The sequence below is a fragment of the Marmota monax genome, unplaced genomic scaffold (assembly GCF_021218885.2).
Source record: "Marmota monax isolate L192 unplaced genomic scaffold, Marmota_monax_Labrador192_F-V1.1 WCK01_AAM20220418_F8-fsc00008, whole genome shotgun sequence".
Lineage (NCBI taxonomy): Eukaryota > Metazoa > Chordata > Mammalia > Rodentia > Sciuridae > Marmota > Marmota monax.
Window position 1 is genome coordinate 3,285,735 of NW_026694432.1, and position 22,897 is coordinate 3,308,631.

Consider the following 22,897-nt stretch of genomic DNA (forward strand, 5'->3'; position numbering starts at 1 on the left):
ATTGTTAGTATTATTATCCCATTTTAGAGTTGAGAAAGCTGAGGCTCGGAGAACTGAGATGACTTTCCCTAGGTTATGCTCATTCAGAAACACGTGTGTAAGGAATGCCTGCTCAGTGCCACACCTGGTGACAGGCTCTGAAGACACAGAGAAAAGGCAGATGCCATCCCAGCCCTTCCTGAGCGCCCCAGTGGGAGAGGTAGATCTGGGCTCTTCCTCCCACTCCACCAGGACGACCCCCATAGCATATGTAAGGGTGTGGGGAAGAGAGAGCAAAATGTTTCTTAATTTTCCAGGAGCAACCAGCCTGTACCCATAATCACTGTCCCAGAGCATGGTCCCAGCCCAAACTCAGTGCAAAGTGCTCACAAAGGTGTTTAAGATGAGGAGCAGCAGTCAGTCCGTCAGGTAGTCAACCAACAGCAGCTGCTGGCCAGTCCAAGAAGAGCCAGCAGTGACAGCAACCCTGACATACACCTGAGGGGACCCGGCGGTCACAGAGCACCTGCACATCCACTACTGCATTAGGTCCCTTTGTAGATGAGGATGTGGAACTTCAAGAGGCTAAGTCACCTGCCCAAAATGACACAGGAAGTATGGAGGCAGACGTCCCCAGGAATATTCTAGAGGATAAAGACAGAGGTGCGGCATTGCCTAGCTGGTGTAAGGACTGACACGTGGCTCAGGCAGCCTTGGCATTGACTGGGACAGGCATGAAGGCAGTTAAAGAGTTTGGTGCCTTCTGGTGGCAGAAGATCCAGGTAAGGCCCAGCAGGTACCCTGCAGAGAGGCTGCACATGAAGGGGGCTTTGGGGAAAATCAGTCAAAATGTTTGACCCCCACTTTTTAGCACCTCAGGGGACTGGCTTGAGCTCTCCAGTCATGGGCCTCCATTTGCCCATCTGTGATCAGACAACCCCTCAGTGACTGTGAAAAGCAGGGCAAGAATGCCACTGTCTGGGCCTCAGTCTCCCCTGCTGCGAGGTCTTCTCTCACACAAGGGAGGCCACAGCACAAGGGCACTTGCACGGCCTTGTTCTGGACTGGGCTTTCCAACAAGCGTGGCGACAGTTCTTTGATGGGGAGATCAGGAGACAGGAAGGAAGAGCCAGACAGACCTTGGGTTCCAGTGCTGTCCCTGGACCTGTAGAAAGGGACAGGAGCAAGTGCCACACCCCAAGTTCCCACCTGGGGGAAATGTGCTAAGTAAAGGAGCCAGCCTCCACACAGTGCCAAGCACACCGCCAGCCACTCGGAACACCCTCCATAACTTTGGGTCTTCCTCTCCCTCTTGCTTTGCCCAAGTCCCAGACAGGCATTGTTCACAGCAGATGGCTCCAGGCTGGACAGCAGCCCGGATGGTTGAGGCCAGAGAGGAGAAGGAACTCTTCTGGGCTTACCAAGCATGATGCAGACCCAGCCAGGCACAGCACTTAGGGCTTGGAGACACTCCATGATGCCGCAGGTGTTGCAGCACCTTAGCACTTGGTGTTGAGACCTGCAAATTGACAGCCAGGTTCTCACTCCATCCTGGACCAGTATTCAAGAAACCCAGCCCAGCAGAGCAGAGCCACGTCCACATCACACCTCCACTTCTCCCGACCATTGCTTTGAGGAGCAACCCCGTGTTATTTGTGATTTCTGACATTCGCCCCCTTGCAAGCCCCTCCCCCCTTTCCTGTTTGGCCTGCGAATTGGAAAGGGCTATAAACAGGCAGGCGGGCTCCTCGCCCCAGGGCGAGCCTGTCAGCCTGCCAGGGGAAAGGTAGGACCCAGGGGACCCCGCCCCCACCCGCCCCACGCAGCCCAGCTGAAGAACTTGTAAAGACAGGATTTGTTTGTTTTTTTGGATCTGGCTCAGGATCTGGCTGAGGCCAGGCCCTTTGGGGAAAAGCAACTTTTAAATAAATGCTTCAAGATTGTGCAAACATTTCAGTAGTATTGGAGGCCTGGCGTTCTGGGTCAGGGAGGGAAAAAAATACCTGTCAATCATTCTAGAGATGAAAACCTGATAGCAGAGTGGTTGGTGAGGACTAGGGCTTGGGTTGCAAATCTCAGTTGTGGCTGGCTGAGACCAACTACACTTCAGCCCTCTCTCAAAAAATCATTTGCATGTTAATCAATAGAGCAGCCCTGTTTGACAGGCACAGAGAGCACAAGGCGCTGGCAACCAGAGCCATGCATGTGTGCAGAAAGGACGCAACTCAGGCAGACAGAACTACATTTTAGCCTTGGCTTTGCCACCCATTAGCTCTGCAGTCTTGGGTGAGTTATTTAGCATCATTTAGGTCAATTTTCTCTTTGGTAAAATGAGGTTGCAATATCCATCTTATAAGGATGTTTTGAGACATAAATAAAAAACAGATTACAACATAAAACCCAGCCCATTTCAAAAGCATAGCAATAAACAATGGCAATGTTATTAGCTGTCACTTATTGGGCAGTTTCTCTGAGAAGGGACTTGCTATGTTTTCACTGATCCTCAAAATCAGCCCTATTCAGCCTGGCAGTCACAATGATGTCCTCTGCACCTTTTCTGTGCTGACCTCAGGGCTAGTGATCTGCAGAAGGAAGCCCCATGCTGGGCCAGAGAAGTGTACACGGTGTGAAGCCAGGGGAGAGAGAGTTCTGTGCCTCTGTGAGAGGGGAGGTCTGGACTGAGTCCTGAAGAATGAGGGAGAGGTGCACAGGGGAGGAGCACTCCAGATAGAGGGAGGGCTTTAAGCAAAGGCTCCAGAGCAAGCTCCCAGAGCAGTGGGGATGCAGGGAAGGGGTCATCTGGGTGAGGAAGGTGGCAGAGTTAGACTGGAGTCAGGGAGCACAGTCCTGCACTGCAAAGGTCCAACTGGGTTCTCTGGGCCAGTGCAGGGTCTCCTCCTTTCCACTCCCCCTGCAGTCCTCCTTCAGCAGCTGCATGACTACTGGTGATAGCCCAACTTTGCTGTTTGTAGATCTCTGCCTATCCTGCCTCAAAGGGTTCCTGGAGATCAGAGAATTTTGAGGTTAAAGTGCTCCACCAATTCTGGGTGCCATTATTCTACAAATATACACAAACATATGCATATACGCATGAACATGTGCATATAACACACACACAGGCTCAGGAATCAGGATGACCTGGTTTCCCATCCCAGACTCACCATTTACTGCTCTGTTCTCCAGGGATTCATGTCTATAATGCATAGAAAGTGCCAGCATGTTGCCTGGCATGTGCAGGCACACATGTATTCTCATTCAAACACTGGCAAACTCAAACTACCCGTGTCTCCTTCAAAAAGAAACCACCACCGACCCAGATCAATTTATGAGACTTTGCAGCCCAGACATCAGCCCCCAAACCCTTTCTTGTACATGTGGGGAAACTGAGGTTCAGGGAAGGAAGAGAGTATATTCAGCTCAGAAGCAAAGGAGAGCATGGAAAGGAGCCTTCCAAGAATGTGCAGGCATCAAACTGAGCCTTGAAGAGTGAGCAGGCCTCCAAAGGCAGGTCAGAAGGGCATTTCAAGGTGAGGGAACAGCATGAGCAAGCACCCAGAGATGTCACTGGTGAACCTGGGAAACAAGAGTCATCCAGTTCGGAGGTCAGTGGTGAGGGGTGCTAGAGAAGAAGCTGGGGAAATCCTTGAATCCAGGCAGGAAGAGCCCTTGGGGTAAGCTTGGAAGACTGGATATTCTTGGGAGCCACGGGGAGCCCAAGACGGAAGGCAGTGGCATGGAGTCAGTATTTGAGAAAGATTCCTACACTGTTAGATGCAAAACCAGAAAGGCTTGGCCCGGGCTAGGAGGGAGGAAGGCAAGCGGATGAAATAGACAGATGGAAGACCTCTCAAAGAAGGCTTATTTTCCAAAGGAGGAAAGAGAGATGGAGACAAGTGGGCATAGAGGGGCAGATACTTGATGGTGACCCACAAAGAGCCATCTTCAACTCAAAGGACTGCAGATATGGGGTTTAGAACAGAGGAGATTCTAAGAACAGAAGGCTTTCTGACACCCAGCCTCGGACTCTTCTACAAAGCCCTGCACCACATCCCACCCTCTCCCCCATTCCAGTAAGGAAGGCAAAGGGCTCAGGGCCCAATGAGGAGGCCCACAGGACAGGGTGGAGAAACCCCAGCTCCTGCCAAGGGGGCAGGGGCAGGGGGCAGACAAATCAGCCAACAGTGAACCAGCATTTCCTCCAACTTTATCTCCTTCCCTCTTTCCTTCTGGCTTCATCTGGCTCTAGGCCCAGAGCCGCCCTTAGCCTCTTACTGTGTGCCATGGAGTTAGCGCTTTGGTCTCTCTGACCCTCTGCCTCCTCCTCTGTAAAGGGTAGGTAGCAATACTAATAAACTGTGATCATCCAGCCACGTGTGATGCTGTCCTTTTTCAGCGCACAAACCCCTTTCTCTTGCCTCTGCGCCACCCCGCTGTGAGAGGTGTTGCCACCACTCCACGGGCCACCGGGCAGGCAAACAGCTTTCTCATGGGGACAGTTAGAGGCTGTCGCAGGCTTCGAACCCAGGCCCCTAAGACTCGCCAGGCAGCCTGGACCCCCACCTCTCCTCCTCCTCCCTCCTCCCTCCTCCTCCTCCGCCGCGCCCTCCCCCCTCCTCTCCGCGCGTCCCCCTCCTCCCCCTCCTCCTCCTCCTCCTCCTCCGGCGCCGCCCCCTCCTCCTCCTCGTCCTCGGAGCCCAAATACGCGACACCTGGAGCAATCGCAGCCGCCCGGCGGCCTGGGCCTCATTACGGCCGGCCCTTATCGCGGCGTGCATCACATTATTTCATTTCAAAGAATCCACAGAGAAGCCTGTCCCGGCCGACAACAGAAAGTAAAAACACAGCTGACTCCCATTAGGGCCCTCTCACAGGCTCCGCGTGAGGTAATGAAATATGGAAGCGGTGAGATATGTAATGCTTTATTAAGCGGTCTCAGCTACAACGGCGTGCATGCCAATTACGCCTGCAGGCTACCGCCCGCCCCCGGCCGCGGACCACCCAGCGCGCGCCCGGCCCGCGCCCCGGACGGGAGGGGGGAGGGGGGAGGGGGGAGGGGGGAGGGCCGCGGGGGAGGGGGAGGGGGAGGGGAGGAGGGAGAAGGGCGAGGGCGGAGGGGAATAGGAAGGAAGGACACCGGGAGGAAGGGGAGGGACAGCAGAGGTGCCCGGTGCCATCCCTGGGTCATGGCAAGTAGCAAAGGCATCGTGGGGCCTGGGAATCTGGGAGGGAAGGTGGGGGTGTGGGGGGGACTCCCAGGGATTCCTAGAAGACAGGAAGTCCAGGGGCAGAAATAAGGCTCAGAGAGGGAAACACACTTACCGAGGTCCCCCAGATGAACCCTGAGCCAGGAGGGAGGGAAGTCAGGCCTCCTGTTTCCTAAGCCGCTTTCCTTTTCTACCCAAACTGCCACTTCTGTTTCCTTTAATGATGCCTAAACAACAAAGTTCCCGCATCTGTGTGTGAATGACAGACTTAGGCTCTCTAACATCTGACTTTCTGACCCCTGAAATCCTCGGTGCTCCTCCCCTGCCCTTCCTGAACCCACCACTCCTGTTGATCCTAGGTTTGCCCAGGAAGGCTTCATTCATTCAGTGGACATGAGCTGAGCTCCTACCTGGCCAGGTACTGAAAACACAAGAACAAAGTACTCATCCCCCCCCCCCCCACACACACACACACCCTGCAGCCAGGCAGGGGGAAATGTCACTTATCAATGACCAGAGGGAGCTTAAGGCCATATGGGAGTGCCTGTAACAGAGAGTGGGACAGACCTACCCAGAATGTGAGCAGAGTCTTGTGGGGTGCATAGGACTCACCTTAGAGGAAGAAGTCCTGAGAAGCCAGTCTGGGAAGACTTTGGAGCATCAGATATTTGCGACTCCTCCAAGGAACTGCTGGTTCCTGATAGGGCACACTGAGAGGAGGAGCACAGCGACAGGGAGCAGCAGAGGTTCTACGGAAAACTATTCAAATTGGTGGAAGTCAAGGTACTGATTCATCTCTTAGGTTTCTTTTAGCCTTGCTCCCAGTAGGCCATTCATACAGTCTTAAAATAGAAAGGACCTCTGTTTTCATCATACCCAGGTCATCACCCCTATTTCATAATTTCATAAATGAACTCTGAGAAGTCATTTGTGCCACATGGAAAATATATATGACTTTCATCCATTGTGACCTTAGTGTGTGGCAGGTACTACATTAAGCACTTTCTATATATTTATTATCTCACTTGATTCTCAAAACAACCTTTTGAGAAAGCTTCCTAAAATGTTCTAACATCTTTCATTCTTCCTCTCTTTGACTTGCTGTTCCATCAGCACTACAAGCCTTCCTCTTTCTTACCCGATGTATTATTTAGGCTTCCAACTAAATAACAGGCTTCAGACAAGGGTCCACAACACAGTGGTTCAAGTAGGCTAGAAGTTCCAGCCACCATCAGACCGTGGTTTGGAGGAAACAAACATGATCCACAGGCAGGGGGATGGCTGTGCTCAACAAGGTCGTCTATTGACCCAGGTTCTTTCTATTTTGTTACTCCTCCATCCCCTCCTAGCTAAAACTCTTTCCCTACCACTAGCATGTCCATACTCCAGCCTTGGGAAATTGCCTGGCAATTTTATTTCCACACACAGTTATTGTAGAAATAGCCCCACAGCTTCGCCTAGCTGCAAGGGACAGTGATAATTATAATCAGTAGCTGGATGACCATATGTCCTGCTAAATTTGGAACATTTTTATTAAAAAGAGAAGAAATGGGAAAACAAGCAACATATTCTATCCCCCCCCACACACACACACATCCATACATTTATCCTTTATGATTCCATTTGAATGTTGCCTCCTCCATGCAGCCTTCCTGGATACTTCCCCAAGAGGTCAATTAATTGCCCCTCTGTTCTGTGCTTTTACTGCCGCTTGTACTTTGCTGCTTTACACTTCTCAGTTCATGGGTCTCTCTCCCCAGCTGGCCCTTTGAGCTGCTGTTTCCTCATCTGCAAATAATAAATCCTGTAGATAGTAAGCACCTGATATGTCTCAGGCACTGGGCAAAGGAAGTTTTATGGGTGAACTCATACCCTTATGGATTTGCTTCTCTGTACTCTTGGGGGTTTCCCAAACCCTGGGGATTTTCTCCTCTGTAAAATGGACATAATAATGATACAATCTTCATAAAGTTGCTGTGAGGATTAAAAGAACTGGTATTGAGAGGGGCACTGAGTACATGCTCAATAAATAGTCACTACCACTACTTTATGAACATAGATCAGAAATGTAGCAAGTATAGAGTGAGACCAGTTATAAACTATGCTCCATACTGCTGACACTTGAGCTGTGAACATTAATCCCATTCCAAGATGTGTAGGCATGAGGTCAGAAGGCTCGTGGTGAGATGAAAACAGTTCTTCTACCAATACAAAATACCACTGTCTTGGAAGCATTTTTGTTATCCCCCTTCCCTTGGGTAACAAAGCTTACCCAAGCTAGCGAGAACCATACTTACACTACCCTGAGAACTATACTACATTGCCTCCAGAAATGCTGCTTAATATATATTCTTATTTTATTGGGTGTTGAGGGGGTAGTAACTGGTGAGATACATGTATAATTTTCTGACACTTGACATATAAAGACCATGGTTCAAGCACTTAGGCTGTTCAAGATATTACTGCTACCTGGTGGCAACCAGGAGTATTGCAGGCATAGAATCATTTTCAAATGAGGAAAAAGTATCCCAGGTATCAACTTTGAATTATTTTAACATATTAGATATAATCAGGACCTTTATAAAACATTTATTTCTCTCTCTCATCAAATTACGGCAAGCTATTTTCATTGTTATTAGTCATGATCTATTCTTTACACTTTAGATTTTCTGAATTTAAAACATGGATCACAGGATGGGGCTGGGGATGTGGCTCAAGTGGTGGCACACTCACCTGGCATGCGCAGGTCGCTGGGTTCAATCCTCAGCATCACATAAAAATAAAGATGTTGTGACGACCAAAAACTAAAAAATAAATATTAAAAAATTAATATTCTCTCTCTCTCTCTCTCTTTAAAAAAAAAAAAAACATGGATCACAGGAATGTCAGCCTCCAACAGGAGGAGTAAGTGCCCAGACATTTGCTGTGTAGCACTGTTACTTCAGTCATGTGATCTACAGTGATAGGAACAAGAAAGATGACTACTATATTTGGATCCCTAATTATTGCTTTAAATATCCTCAAAAAAATATTTCATCTGATGTAAAAATAAAGTTACTATTTATTCAGGAGATGGCCTGTCACCCTCCTGTCAGTGCAATTGTTTGTAGTACAAAAACAGTCAATCTCTCCAAATAGACCAGAGAATACTCTGAAGTGGGTTTGACAATGAATGGATCCATCAAGTCCTGTAACCTAGGAGCCAAACAAAGCCTTCAGCAGCTGGTACAGTGGCACACACCTATAATACAGGTACCTGGGAGACTGAGGCAGAAGGATCACAAGTTCAAGGCCTTCACAATTTAGCAAGACCCTTTCTCAAATAAGAGTTGGGGATGTAGCTCAGTGATAAAGAATCCCTGGGTTCAGTCTCCACAACTGGAAGGAAGGAAGGAAGGAAGGGAGGGAAGGAAGGGGTGATGGAGGGAGGAAGAAGGAAGGAAGGAAAGGGAGGGAAGGCAGAAAAAAAAAGCTAACTTTCGAAAAAGTTATTTAACTTCCTGAAATATGTAATACAGTTAATACACAGAAATGCATGCAAATCACTAATATCCTTCTGCATATCTTGAGATTATACTGTTTTTAGTTTTTTGTTTTTTGCATTGCTGGGGATTGAACTCAGGACTTCACACATGCTAGGCAATTGCTCTAACACTGAGCTATACCCTGTTTCTATAAAGTTGATTTTAAAGAAACAAAATTAATGATCTTGACCAAATTATTTGTTATATTCTTTGCCTGTATGCATACATAACAATGAATCCTGCTATTAGGTACAATTTGGCAGGGGAAGGAGGTACTGGGGACTGAACTCAGGGGCACTTAACCACTGAGCCACGTCCCCAGCCCTGTTATGTATTTTATTTAAAGACAGGGTCTTGCCAAGTTGCTTAGGGCCTTGCTAAGTTGCTGAGGCTGACTTGAGATCCTCTTGTCTTAGCCTCCCAAGCTGCTGGGCTTGCAGACATACACCATTGCACCTGGCCATTAGGTACAATTATAATGCACCAATTAAAACTATGTAAAAATAAAAGAAAAAGTTCACATACCTGATACACAAAAACACTGCCACTCCCATGATATTCCAGATTTATAGACGGCCTAAAGAGATTCAACAAGTATAGATGCTCTGATGTACACTTGAACATTGATGACCCTGAAAAAAATGAAATGAGCAATTATAGAAACAACTATATGTTATCAGTTATTATTTTTTTTGTAAGTATGTGCCTTTGGCCAGGCATGGTGGTGCACACCTGAAATCCTAGTGATTCTAGAGGCAGAGGCAGGAGGATCAAAAAGTTCAAAGCCAGCCTTGGCAACTTAGCAAGACACTAAGCAATTTAGTGAAACCCTGTCTAAAAATAAAAAATAAAAAGAACTGGGGTTGAAGCTCAGTGGTAAAGCACCTCTGGGTTTAATTCATTTCTCAACTATGAAGTGGGTCACCTTTCAGGGGCTGCCATTAGGTACTGATTGAGGCCATGACTATGACAACACCTGCCATATAACAGTTGCTCAATAAGCATTTGTTATTCAGATGCAGAGTCTAGCAAAAGGGAGGATGTTCAAGAATGAAGAAATAGAGAAGGAAGAGTATTGAGGGTGATGGGAGCTGATACATGAACCCTGTTTCTGTCATTGGAAAAGTGGCCACAAATTCTTCCTCCTCCATCAAGAAATGGATCTATTTGTTCACCCCTCAAATCTGGGCTGGCCATGTAATTGGCTTTGACCAATGGGTCACTAGCAAAGATAACACAAGCAAGGGATTAAAAAGTACTTAAGCATTTCTATGCTGCCTTTGGAAGCCTGTGACTGCAAGTATGTGAAGAATCCCAGGTTTTTGCTGGATGATCAGAGAAGGTCCCTTGTCACCCCAGCAATCAGCCAGCCAACTGCCAGAAGTGTGAATAAGGTCATCACTGTCATCTGATCATAAATGCATGAGCATTTTAGTTATTCACCCCCAAAACAAATTACCCCCAGAAAAATTACCTCCAAACCTGCTCAAGATGTTTCTTCCTCCACACGGTTTCTGAAGGTTGGGAAACTAGCCACAGTTTAGCTACATGATTCTGGATTAAAATATCTCCAGGTCTCAGGAAAATTGATCATCTCAAGGTTAAACAGGGGCAGGTACATCTGCTCTCAAACTCAGTTGCCTCCTTGTTGTCTGGCCTGAGTGCTCCTCTGGCCACTGGGCAGGGGCTCTGGCTCTTTCCCATGTGGGTCTCTCCATAGGACTGCTCACATTGTGACAGCTGACTTCCTCCAGAATAAATGATTTGAGAGAACAGGAGCACATGAAGGAGCCCAACGCAGCAGGAGCAGTCTTTTATAGCCCCATCTCAGAATCAACATGCCATCCATCACTAGTATTTATTGCTAGTGGTCACAGGGACCAACCATGACACAGTGTGGGAGAGGACCACACAAGGATGTGAATATGAATAGACAAGGATCAGAAAGGTTCATCTTGGAGGCTGGCTGCCACAATGCAAAAGCCTGGCTGAGACTAGCAGAAGAACCAACTGGCTGAGCCCCGTCCTGTTTGCCCACCCACAGATTTGTAAATGGCGGTAGTGCCACTGATTTGGGGGTGGTTAGTTGAAGAGCAATAGATGGCTGATGCAAATAGCATAGGCCTCAGCACCATCTTCTCATTTACCACTTATTAGTCTAACATAGATACTCTGGTCACCAGCAGCATGGACTATGGCTTGAGCTCCATGGCTCTGCAAAGTCTGCAGAGGACTCTGGCTTCCCCAGCCCAAGGAAGCCGAGGATGGTCCAGGTTCCTTCTTCTTCTTGCTATTGCTCTTCTAAAGACTCCCTCCTCCACACCATCCAGCTCTCCTTCTCTGGAAAGATTTCTTCCTCTGAGTCTGGATAAGTAGAGTCTTTAAAAGGGAAGTACATTGAGACTAAAGGAGTCTAGGCTGGCAAAAGCAGGAAAAAAAACAATCAACACTCACCACATCCTACCTTTACTATGGAGTCCCAAATCACAGCCATGGCTCAACACCTGTGCAAACCTGCACCAGAGATCTGAACATCAGAACCTGAGGGTCCTCAGCAGTAAGTCTCTCCAGCTCCTTGTTAAACAGATGGGGAACCATGCCCACAGTCACACCACAAACCTGCAGCAGCAAGAAGACTGAACCCAGCACTCCTGCTCACCACCTGAGCTTGTTTCTTTGTAATATATAAAGAGCATTTTGCAAGTCAGTGACATTTCTGTTCAGAACAGAATGTGTCTTAAAATATTGCCCATCTGGATCTCAGAGAATAGTCCAGGGCAACAAGAAAGAACAGGGAGGGGAGAGGTGAGCTCATTGCCTGAGTACTTCTCACTGGTGTGCCACTCTGACACATTTTCCACACCCATTGTACCCCAGGACTACTACCTTCTCATATAACTAGGTATCACTGAGGTACCCACCCAAACCTATACAGTAGTCCCCATTATCTGCAGTTTCACTTTCCACAGTTTCAGTTATATGACGACAACCTGGGTCTGAAAGTATCAAATAGAAAAAAAAAATCCCACAAGTTAAAAATCCATAAGTTTTGGGGCTGGGGATGTGGCTCAAGCGGTAGCACGCTCACCTCGCCTGGCATGCATGCGGCCCGGGTTCAATCCTCAGCACCACATACAAAGATGTTGTCCGCCGAAAACTAAAAAAAAAAATAAATTAAAAAAAAAAATCCATAAGTTTTAAATTGGGTTTCATTCTGAGTAGCATGAAAAAATTTCACTTTGTCAAAATTGAAGAAGACCTCAGAAAATGGAAAGATCTCCCATGCTCCTGGATAGGCCCAATTAATATTATCAAAATGGTCATACTACCAAAAGCATTTAATGCAATTCCTATTAGAATCCCAATGACATTCTTCATAGAAATAGAAAAAGCAATCATGAAATTCATTTGGAAAAATGAGAATAACCAAATAACCAAAGCAATTCTTAGCAAGAAAAGTGAAACAGGAAGCATCACAATACCGGAACTTAAACTATTCTACAGAGCTATAGTAACAAAAATAGCATGGTATTGGCACCAAAACAGACACATAGACCAATGGTATAGAATAGAGGACACAGAGACAAACCCACACAAATATAGTTATCTTATACTAGACAAAGGTACCAAAAACATTCATTGGAGAAAAGATAGACTATTTAACAAATGGTGCTGGGGAAAAATGGAAAGCCACATGTAGCAAAATGAAATTAAACCTCTATATCTCACCCTGCATGAAACTCAACTCAAAGTGGATCAAAGACTTAGGCCCTAGAAAAGAGACCCTGCACCTACTAGAAGAAAAAGTAGGCCCAAATCTTCACCATGTCAGCCTAGGATCTGACTTCCTTAACAAGACCCCTAAAGCTCAAGAAGTAAAATCAAGAATCAATAAATGGGATGGGTTCAACTAAAAACTTCTTCTCAACAAAAGAAACAATCACTAATGTAAAGAGAGAGCCTACAGATTAGGAGAAAATCTTTACCACATGCACTGCAGATAAAGCATTAATCTCTATGATATATAAAAATCATAATCAAAAAGCTTACCACCAAAAAAATAAAATAACCCAATCAATACATGGGCTAAAGAACTGAACAGACACCTCACAGAAGAAGAAATTCAATTGATCAACAAATATATGATAGTAGTTTTGATTTGCATTTCTCTAGCAATTAGAGAAATGCAAATCAAAACTACACTGAGATTCCATCTCATTCCAGTTAGAACGGCAATCATCAAGAATACAGGCAACAATAAATGTGGGTGAAGATGTGGGGGGAAAGGTACACTCATACATTGCTGGTGGGACTGCAAATTTGCGCAACCCCTATAGAAAGCAGTATGGAGATTCCTCAGAAAACTTGGGATGGAACCACCATTTGACCCTGTTATCCAACTCCTCGGTTTATACCCAAAGGACTTAATATCAGCATTCTACAGTGACACAGCCACATCAATGTTTATAGCAGCTCAATTCACAATAGCTAAACTATGGAACCAACTTAGATGCCATTCAATAGATGAATGGATAAAGAAAATGTGATATATATATATTTGAAGAAATATTACTCAGCTTTAAAGAAGAATGAAATTCTTGCCGGTGTATGGATGGAGTTGAAGAATATCTGCTAAATGAAATAAGCCAATCCCAAAAAACCGAAGGCCAAATGTTTTCACTGATATGCAAACGTGAATTCATAATAAGGAGGTGAGGAGCATTAGAGAAGAATAGACTTACTTTAGATAGAGGGGAGTAAAGGGAGGGGAAGGGGTATGGGAATACAAAGGATAGTAGAATGAAACAGACATTATTACCTTATGTACATATATGACTGCATGACTGATGTGATTCTACAACATGTACAACCAGAAAAATGAGAAATTATACTCTATGTATGATATATCAAAGTGCATAAATGCATTCTGCATTCTACTGACATGTATAACTAATTAAAACAAATAACAAAATTTATATAAAAAAAAAAAGAAAGAAATTTCACTTTGTCCAGCTCTGTCCCAATCTGGATGTGAATCATCCCTTTTTCCAGAGTGTCCCCATTGTATGCCCCATCCACCCGTTAGTCACTTAATAGCCATCTTGGTTATCAGATCAACCACCACAATATCCCAGAGCCTGTGTTCAAGTTACCCTTATTTTACTTATTAATGGCCCCAAAGTACAAGAGTAGTGATGCTGGCAATTCAGATATGCCAAAGAGAAGCCATAAAGTGCTTCCTTTAAATAAAAAGATAAGTGTTCTTGACTTGATGAGGAAAGAGAAAAATCTCATGATGATGTTGCTAAGATCTAGGTAAGAATGGATCTTCTATCCATGAAATTGTGAAGACGAAAAAAGAAATTTGTACATTTTACTGTCCCATCTCAACAGAAAAAGTGACAACCACAATACATGTTTAACTAAGATAGAAAAGGCATTCAATTTGGGTTTGTGTGTATATAAAGAAATACAGTAAATATTCAGGGTTTGGTGGTACACACCTATAATCCCAGCTACTCAGGAGACTGAGGCAGGAGGATCACAAGTTCTAGGCCAGCCTCAGCAATTTAGCGAGACCCTGTCTCAAAAATTTAAGTAAATAAATAAAAAGAGCCAGGGATGTAGCTCAGTGGTAGAGCACCCCTGGGTTCAACTTCCAGTGCCAAAAAGAGAAAGAAAAAGAGGGAGGGAGGGAGGGAGGGAGGGAAGAATAGAAAAAAAGAAGAGAGGAAGGAGAAAGAAAAGGAAGGGAAAGAAGGAAGGAAGGAACAAGCAAGGGGGAGGGGAGGGGTTAGGGAGGAAAGAAGGAAGACTATAGAGGGTTCAGTGCTCCCTAGTTTCAGGCATCCACAGGAAGTCTTGGAACATACCCCCATGGATAAGGGGGAACTCCCAGTTCCTAAGAGGCACATGTCAATAAGACGATATTGGAAGACCAACCAAGAGTTCTGGATCTTAGCATCTCAGAGCAGGAAGGAAGCTTCTTCTGGATTTGGCTCTCTCCATGACAAGTGACCATTCAACCTCTTACACAAACTTCCAGGGACCAGGAACTCATCACCTCACAGGTTGGTTGGAAAGAACTTTGGAGACTAATCTGCCTCAGTTTAAATCCTAGCTCTAGGATAGACTGCTGGCTGACCCTGGATGAGACCTTTGACCTCTTTCCTCCTGCTTGAAACAGGAATAGTAACTCCAGAATAGGACTGAGTGATAATTAAGTTTGCAAATGTGTGTAAAACTCCCAGAATGCAATGGGTACACAACAGTTGTTATTCCATGGGCACAAAGTAAGAACTGGGTGGGCCAGGGATCCTGTCCCTTAGCAGTCAGTGCCTGCTTCCCACCAGAGCACCCTACACAGGGGCTGCTAGAGATTTTGTATGCCCTGAAGTCTTTCCACACACATATAGGAAGTCAAGAACCATCCATCTCAGGGATGCATGAAGGGAACCCAAAAGTGAAAAAGAGGGGGGTGCTCAGAGGGACAGGCTGGGCTTCAAATATCCAAGGAGAAAGGGAAAGAGAGACTATGAGCTACGAAGCCAGGTCCCAAGTGTTCATGAGGGTCGAGGAAGTATCTCCCAACTCTGCTCTGAAAGCTAAATATCTGCCACTCACCTCTTGTCTCCAGCATGAGATCTGCTCTGTACCTCGGGAAGGAGGGGCATGAGGCAGGCAGAGGTCAGCAACTCCCAAGTGTGAAATCAGAGAGGGGTGGGGCTGTTTTGATGGAGAATCCAACACGGGGGAGTAGGGAGCACCTCTCAGAATGCATATCACCTGCCAGCCAAACAGAAATTTGCAAGCAAATCATTGAGTGTGAGAAGTTGCTAGGAAGCAGGGGACAGGAAACAGAGATTCATTGTACCTTCCCATTGTTGGTCACGTGCAATGTACAAACTGCCACAAGAGCCTTTAATTTATTCACTGCCTCTGTGGTTTATTTTAGTGTAATCAAACTGCTCAGAAGCCTTCCGCGGCTTGCTGTGATCTCCCTGTCTTCCCTTGCCCCTCCTTAGCCACCCTCTGCCTGTCTCCTCTCTTCTGTGCTTGCGAGGACCTCATCAGTGGGAAAAGGGAGACCTTGAGCTGTCCAAGGGAGAAGGGTAAGAGGGGATTTATCCCTTCCACCCTGCGGGCTCACCAGGAGTTGGCCTTATACCCCTAATAGTAAAGGGCTGCCTTAAGGTGGCTCCCCAAGCTTCAGTCACCCCACCTGACCTCTCATCATGCCTAGGGCTGGTAACTGCTTCCTATGTTACCAGCCCCAGGACCTTGCTCCACCCTTTGCTGCTTTTCCTAAACCTTGTCCACACTTTTGTAAATAAGCCCCTTAAAATGCTTTCCTCCATACCTAGCACAGGCCCAGTCATAGGGACAGCAAGTGGGGCAACGGTTAGCAAGGGCAAACAGGAAGGGGATTTGGGGAGTAGTGTTTAATGGCAGAGTTTCAGTTGGGGGAGATGAGAAAGTTCTGGAGATAATAGGCTGTGGAGTTGCACCACAGTGTGAATTTACTTAGTATTGCTGCACTATACACTCATAAGTGGTTAAAATGGTCATTTTTAAGTTAAATAGATTTTATCACCACTTAAAAAGGAAAAAAGAAACTCACCTCCATTAACCAATCAGAGTGTATCATTTGTTTCTTTCTGTGACCCTGCCTGATACTGTCACCCAGCAGTTTTCCTCAGGAGGTCCAAATTTCCTAAACTGTGGACCATGGTGGTTTCAGGAAAATGACCCTCGAAGTCAGGCAGGGCTACTGAATTCCATGACTGAACACCACTGAATTGTAGAAAAACTGAGCTTCCTATGTTATGAACTGAATGTTTGTGTCCCCCAAAATTTGTGTGTTGAAACTTTAATCCCCAGAGTGAGAATATTTGGCAGTGAAGCCTTTGAGAATTAATTAGGATTAGATTAGGTTATAAGGTAGGGCTACGATGACAGAATTTATGAATGCCCTATTAAAGAGGAAGACATGTGATCTTTTGTCTCCCTCCCTCTTTCCCTCCCTCTCTTTCTCTCCCCCAGATGAGGACTGAACAAAAAGGCAGCCATCTGTAGCCAGGGAGAGAACCCCACCAGAACTTAACCCTGCTGACAGCCAGCGTCTTCATCTTAGACTTCGACTCTCCACAATGAGTGAAAATCACCAGAGATGACCAGGACAGCTTGGAATGGTGCTTGCCTCTGGGGTCCGACATGCACCTAGACAGGCTGGTCACACATGAGGACCCTGTTGGCCTGGGATACCTCTGTAAACTTGGTTCTAGACCAGGGTTTCCTAGCTCTAATTGTTTCACATACTGGTTGCAGTTCCGTGCACAACTCGGGATAAAGAGGCATATCCTAACTCTACAAATATTTATGTAACCCGGATCAAGTCTATCCCATCTCAGAGCCTCAGTTTCCCATTTTGTACAATAAGAGAGTTAACCAGTGATACTCAAACATTTCTTTTAACTAGCAGAGTTAAAACCCCAAAGCGAAAGCAAAATAAAATCAAGGCTGCTTAGACTTGAGGATGGGGTGGGGGGCCCAGAGCACCACTCCTTCTCTCTATCCCCCAGGCTGATTCCTAGTCAGCTTCATACTGAGGAACCCTAGGGTTCCAGGGCACACGGTTTGACTATCACTGTTCTAGATGATGTTCAAAAAGCCCTCCAGGCCCTAGCAGTGGGGAAAGTGACGAGCAGGTGAATTCTCAGTGTAAATGGTAAATGAATGACAGGGGAACCCGAAAGGATGCCCTCCTCCCTCTGCCTCATTTCTCTCTCTCAGTACTAAGCAGAGGAAACTGGAGCCCAAGCCTGCAATTCACCAAAGCCAGGCTCCTAACCATGTGAGACCCGCTCCTGCCTCGCCCTGCACACCCTGCTGGACAAGGAACTGCTGAGCCCTGGCGCCTGCCTCCCCTTGATGGGGAACTTGCAGTCCCCTGGCCCGGGCAGCCTATTACCTCTGAACACAAGCAGAGGGGCCAGACCAGGGCCAAGAACAATATTTTGTCAGTGAGTCTATTAGGGAAATAATGGAATAAAAGAAGCCACCCTCAATAAGTGATGTGCAAGCTTTCCTTCCATTTGCCACAGCCTGACAAGGGCTGAGACGGCCCTCCCAGGACGGGCATGCAGCCAAGAGCTTTAAATAATCATTAAAAATATGTTCATGATTTATCACTGGGGACAGGCGGCCGCTCCTGCAGCACCTCACCACTGTGCTCACAGCCTGGCCCCTTTCCTCCTCAGCTCTGGCATGGCCACGCGCCCCTCCCAGCTGACCCCTAGCCAGGAGAAGCAAATCCTGGTCACGTCTTAACATTTCCTGAGTGTTGACGGCTCTGTTCCAGGCACTTTACATACATTACCTCATTTAGTCCTCTTCACAACAAAAAGTGTGAAGTGCTAACATGGTGATGTCCCTTGTAGGAGAGAAAGCAGAGGCACAGAGATGAAAGGAACTTGCTCACTAGAGGTGATAAAATGGGGATTAGAACTTCATGTGCTTGGCCCCAGAGTGTCCTCAACAGGGACTATCTGCTGCCTCCCAAAGGAGGGGAAGGCAGAGCAAGCCCTCCCTCCGGGCCTCCTTCCAGGATTCCCAATCACTACCCTCCTTGATACCCAAAGGCCTCTATGCAAAGGTGACCCCTCTAAGCCTCCCATGGCCTCCAACTCTGTTTATCATTTATACCCTGTGAACAGGAGCCACTGAAACTGAGTCTTCCCTCTACAAGACCTCACCTTAGAGTTCCTTCCTCAGTCTGCTAAGGTTTAAATATGCTCAGGCAAGCAAGCCCCTCCAGGGGTTCTGGGCAAAGAGGGCTGGTAGGGAGTCAGGAAATGGGCATGCTCCTCCCAGCTCTGCCCTGGGTCTGTTCATGACCTTGGGCAAGCCAACCCCCCTCCCTAGGCTTCAGTTTCTTCTTTTGAGAAATGATCATGAAAATCCTATTTTACTTACTGTGGCTTTTAAGGAAACTTAAGTGGGAAATTTGTTAAACAGGAAGACTTTGCAAGCTGTAGGGTACTGGGACCATGGAAGGCATTGTTGTTGTTATTATCATTCTTATTCTCCAGGTGCTAATGAACTTCTCACTACATGAACTACTGCCAGGTTGGGCAAGATTAGCATCAAATCCCAGACCGTGCAGTATGAGTGGGGCTACAGCTCTGAGTAGCCTGTCATCAAAGACCGGGATCCTGGTCCTGATTCCACACACACCATCTCTGAGTACACTATCCCCTTATTATCCTTTTCTACTTACATATCAGTTTTTACCAGCAGATGCAGAGATTCTGAAAGACACAGGGACAGAGTCTTATTTATAATCTAATACCCTGTGGCCATGAAGCTGAGACTTTACACTAAGCGCTGTGCTGAGTGGGGCTGACCCTATTCATCTTCACAGCAACACTAAGAGACAGGCCAGGGTTTTTCTCCACTTTACAGATATGGGATCTAAAGTGCAGAGAGATTAGATAAGTTGTCAATGTGAGACTCTTGTCAGGGGAACACCTAGTCGCTGCTCCTAAGTCTGTGCTGTATACCTCCCTTTAATGTTCCAGCACCAGCCATGGTGCCAGAGTGTGAGCTGCATGAATGGATGGATGCCTTTCTGAGTGAGTGAATGCATGGATGTGTGAGTGACTGCATGGATATGTGCCTGAATGAATGTATGGACATGTGAGTGAATGAGTGGGTGGATGTGTGACTGAATGAATGTATAGCATAGGTGTGTGGCTCAATGAATGGGTGGATGTGTGAGGAATGGATGGAGGGATGGTTGCCCCACCAATCCCAGGAGGCCTGAAGATAGCTCTGCTCTCTCAGGCCCTTTAAAGGTACTCATTCCATACCTTCTCACTGACTTGGGGAAAAAGTGATAGCACCCAGACCATCCGCGTCTCAGGCCACTGGAGCTCCTAAAGCAAAATGCCTCAGACTGACTAGTTTATAGACAACAGAAGTTTATTGCTCACAGTTCTGGAGTCTGGGGAGTCCACCATCAAGGCACCAGCAGGATTGGGTGTGGGGAGGGTGGCTCTCTGCTCCAATGATGGTACCTCACATAGTGAAGAGGCAAACAAGCTCCCCGGAATCTCATTTAAAAGGGCACTAGTTTCATTTCTGAGGGTTCAGTCACCTCTCAAAATCCCCACCTCATGATGCCACCCCCTTGGGCTTAGGCTTCAACATATGAATGGGGAGTCACATACATTCAGACCACAGCAATCTGGGTCTCAGGAGGCGACATCCAAACAGAAGGAGTAAGACATAGCTGGGTGGAAAGTGAGGGGACAGTGTTGTAGGCAGAAGTGCCAGTGGAGCACAGGCTGGGAGGCAGCAGAGCAGGCAGAGCCACGCAGAGGGGACTGTGGGCTGCTCTGAGTCACTGGAGTAGATGGGAGGGGCAGAGGAGGGAAGGCTGGACAACAACCCCAGAGCCTGAAGGCCTGCCATCAGAGAATCTGGCAGCTGAAGGAGCTGCCCCAGGCTTCTGGTCCCAAATCCTGGAGCCACTGACCAAGAGGCAGTCTCATAGGCAGTCTGCAGCTCCAGAAAGATCTAGAGGCTGATAGACGATTAAGGTACATAGGCTGTACCAGGGGCTTGTTTGGAGCTGTGAGGACCTGAGATCCCCAAATGAAAAGATAAGACCCTAAAACTGGGATGAGGAGGAGATGCCAGGTAAGGGAGGTCATCATCTTCTGAGCACTACTGTGGATAAACTGTCTACACACACACCCCAAAATGGGCCTTTCTGCCCATTCGACATATAAGAAAACTGAGGTCTGAAGAGATTAAGTCATGTGTGAAAAGGCACCAGACTAGAATTTGACCTCTGCCTGTCTGCTTCCAAAGCTTGCACCAACCTGTGTACACACTGCACATTTAAATAAACTTTGAAACCATAAACCAGGTACCTACTGCTGGTCAGTTTGCAGCACAGTTCCTGGGACTGTGCTCTGCACACCCAGTACCCAGCCAGTAAGCATCGAAGAACTAAAGCTCTCCTTCATATCCAGAACAACTTCCCCAATGTTCCTCCAACCTATATCTACACTTGTGTCTCTCCAGATGCCTCTGCCCCAGGATTTTTTCCAGGTAATGGCATAGGAACCTATGCATACGATCACCCTCTAGTGATTACCACAGGGTCACCAGAAGCCGAGGCAAGAGCCATAGGAGAGGTCTGGAGAGATGTCTAGTAAAGTTGCTCCCAGAGTTACCCTGGGAATCTCCAGCACTGTGCCACCCAAGAACACACCATGGATCCCCACCGCATCTCCCACCAGTCCCCAGTACCATTCCAGCCGTGACCCATGGCACCAGATTTTCAGCATCACGGGGCTCTACTTCAGCTGACCTCTCCATGGCTCCTACAGAGGCTGTCTCTAACTTCTCTCATCCCATTTTTCAGGGCCTAGCTCAGCTACCATCTTTCAGGAAGCAGTCTCCAGAGAAAACAGAGACCAGAACCTTCCAGGAAACTTTCAGAATACACCACCTGGTAAAGCCTCAGAGTTTCTCAGAGTTTATCATTAACCTCACTTTCACTGAGCACTTTTGGGTCAGAGCTTGGGACAGCTCTCCAAGGAGAGCAGAAGCTCTGCCTTAAAGAACCGATGACTGAGGGCAAGTGGGTAGGACACAAATAAGAAGGCAGCATGAACAAGAGCCATGAAGATGAGTGACCCTTAGGGAGGTGGGAATCCAGGGGCTTGGGTCCAGGCATGGGAGCTCGTCAGACCCAGGTGTGAATCTGTCTGGAACTTTCTGTTGTGTGATATCACACATATTACTTAACTTCTCAGAACTTCGATTCCCCTATATATCAAAAGGACTCTTGCGAGAGTTAAATGGGGAATGGGTGTAAATTACCTCTCACCTTTAGGATCTGAACAAAGACAGCAGTAATCAGTATGACTCTCGAGGAGAAAGCGAGCAGAGGGCAAAAAAGAGCAGATGAAATCCTCTTGGTGCTCAGAGAAGGGGTTTCAAGGACACCAGAGAAGAGGACCGGTTAAGGTGAAGGAAGGCTTCCTGGAGGAGGCAGCGTTAGAACTGTGACGGGTATTTCACAGGCAAGGAAGGGAATGGAAAGGCCTTCTGGATGGAGCATCTGACATGAGCAAAGGCCCTGGGCCTGGGAGAAAAGCACCAGCCAGTACAACCGAAGCACAGGGTGGGACTGTGTTGGGGACACTCCAGAGGTTTCACTGAACTCTGTGCAACAACTCTCTTTCCCTCAGTTTCACCATCTGTAGAATGAGGCGACTGGAGTCAGTAAGCCCTGGGCCCCAGCCCTCCAGGACAGTTCATCCTGCAGTGCCCAGTCTCCCAGGCTCCTAAACGCTTCCACATGTCAACCCTGACCTGACTCCTCATCTTTGCCTGCACAACGTGGCCAGCCAGCCCTGCTTCCGGGCCTTGGGCGGCCTCCCTGGGGTCCTGGAGCACACAACTATTCTAGGGCCACCAGCCAGCCATGTGGCCCCAGCTCCTACAGAAACACCACAGGCAGGATGATGGGTCCCAGGGAAACACCAGCCTTTCCCCACCATCTCTCTCTTCCCTCCTCAGGCCCCAGCCACGCCCGAGAACAACATGGATTTATTCGGGGTCTGCGGGACGTAGGGAATGTTATCATTCTCAGGGAACTCGGTGTCCTGGTCTCACTGCTTATTCTGGCCCCTCTCCGCGGATGCTGCAGGCGTTGTAGGGCAAGGTCTCCCTCCCGCTCTCATACCACCCTGGGCTCCCACTTCCAAAGGGGTTTCAGGTTTCAGAGGAATGAACCAAGTGCCTAAAGGGGCAGCGGCAGCCTCTTTAACTCCAAGAGCAGAGGGCCAAGCAGGGCTAAGGGTTCAAGCTGTGTCACCCCCCCCCCTCAAGTCCCCTGACCCCCCCACCTCTGCAGATGGCAGGCATTTGTTTTTTCAAACTGGAATCTGAGAATTCAAGAATCTTAGGATCTGAGAATTCAAGGATCTTCAAGGTGAGAGAATCTTCGTCTACCAGAACCTCAAGGATTGTTGAAACTTAAACTTCTGGAACCATGATGCTAGAATCTCAGACTTCTTGTGTCCAAGGAAGAGACAGGTTCCACCATTTGCTAGCTGTGTGGCTTTTAAGTAAGTTATTTAACATCTCTGTGCCTCCATTTCCTCATCT

At 47.3% G+C, this 22,897-nt stretch overlaps 1 long non-coding RNA gene across 1 annotated transcript in view; it reads right to left on the reverse strand.

Annotated features, from left to right (window-relative positions):
- Positions 1–5,269: 5,269 nt before the first annotated feature.
- LOC131423193 (uncharacterized) overlaps positions 5,270–22,897 on the reverse strand; it is an 85,888-nt gene continuing 68,260 nt past the window's right edge. Inside the window, exons 2-5 of the long non-coding RNA XR_009224285.1 lie at positions 9,233–9,339; positions 7,917–7,987; positions 5,796–5,942; positions 5,270–5,410 (exon numbers count right to left, since the gene is read on the reverse strand). This is a non-coding gene — a long non-coding RNA (uncharacterized LOC131423193). The remainder of the gene's footprint in view (positions 5,411–5,795; positions 5,943–7,916; positions 7,988–9,232; positions 9,340–22,897) is intronic.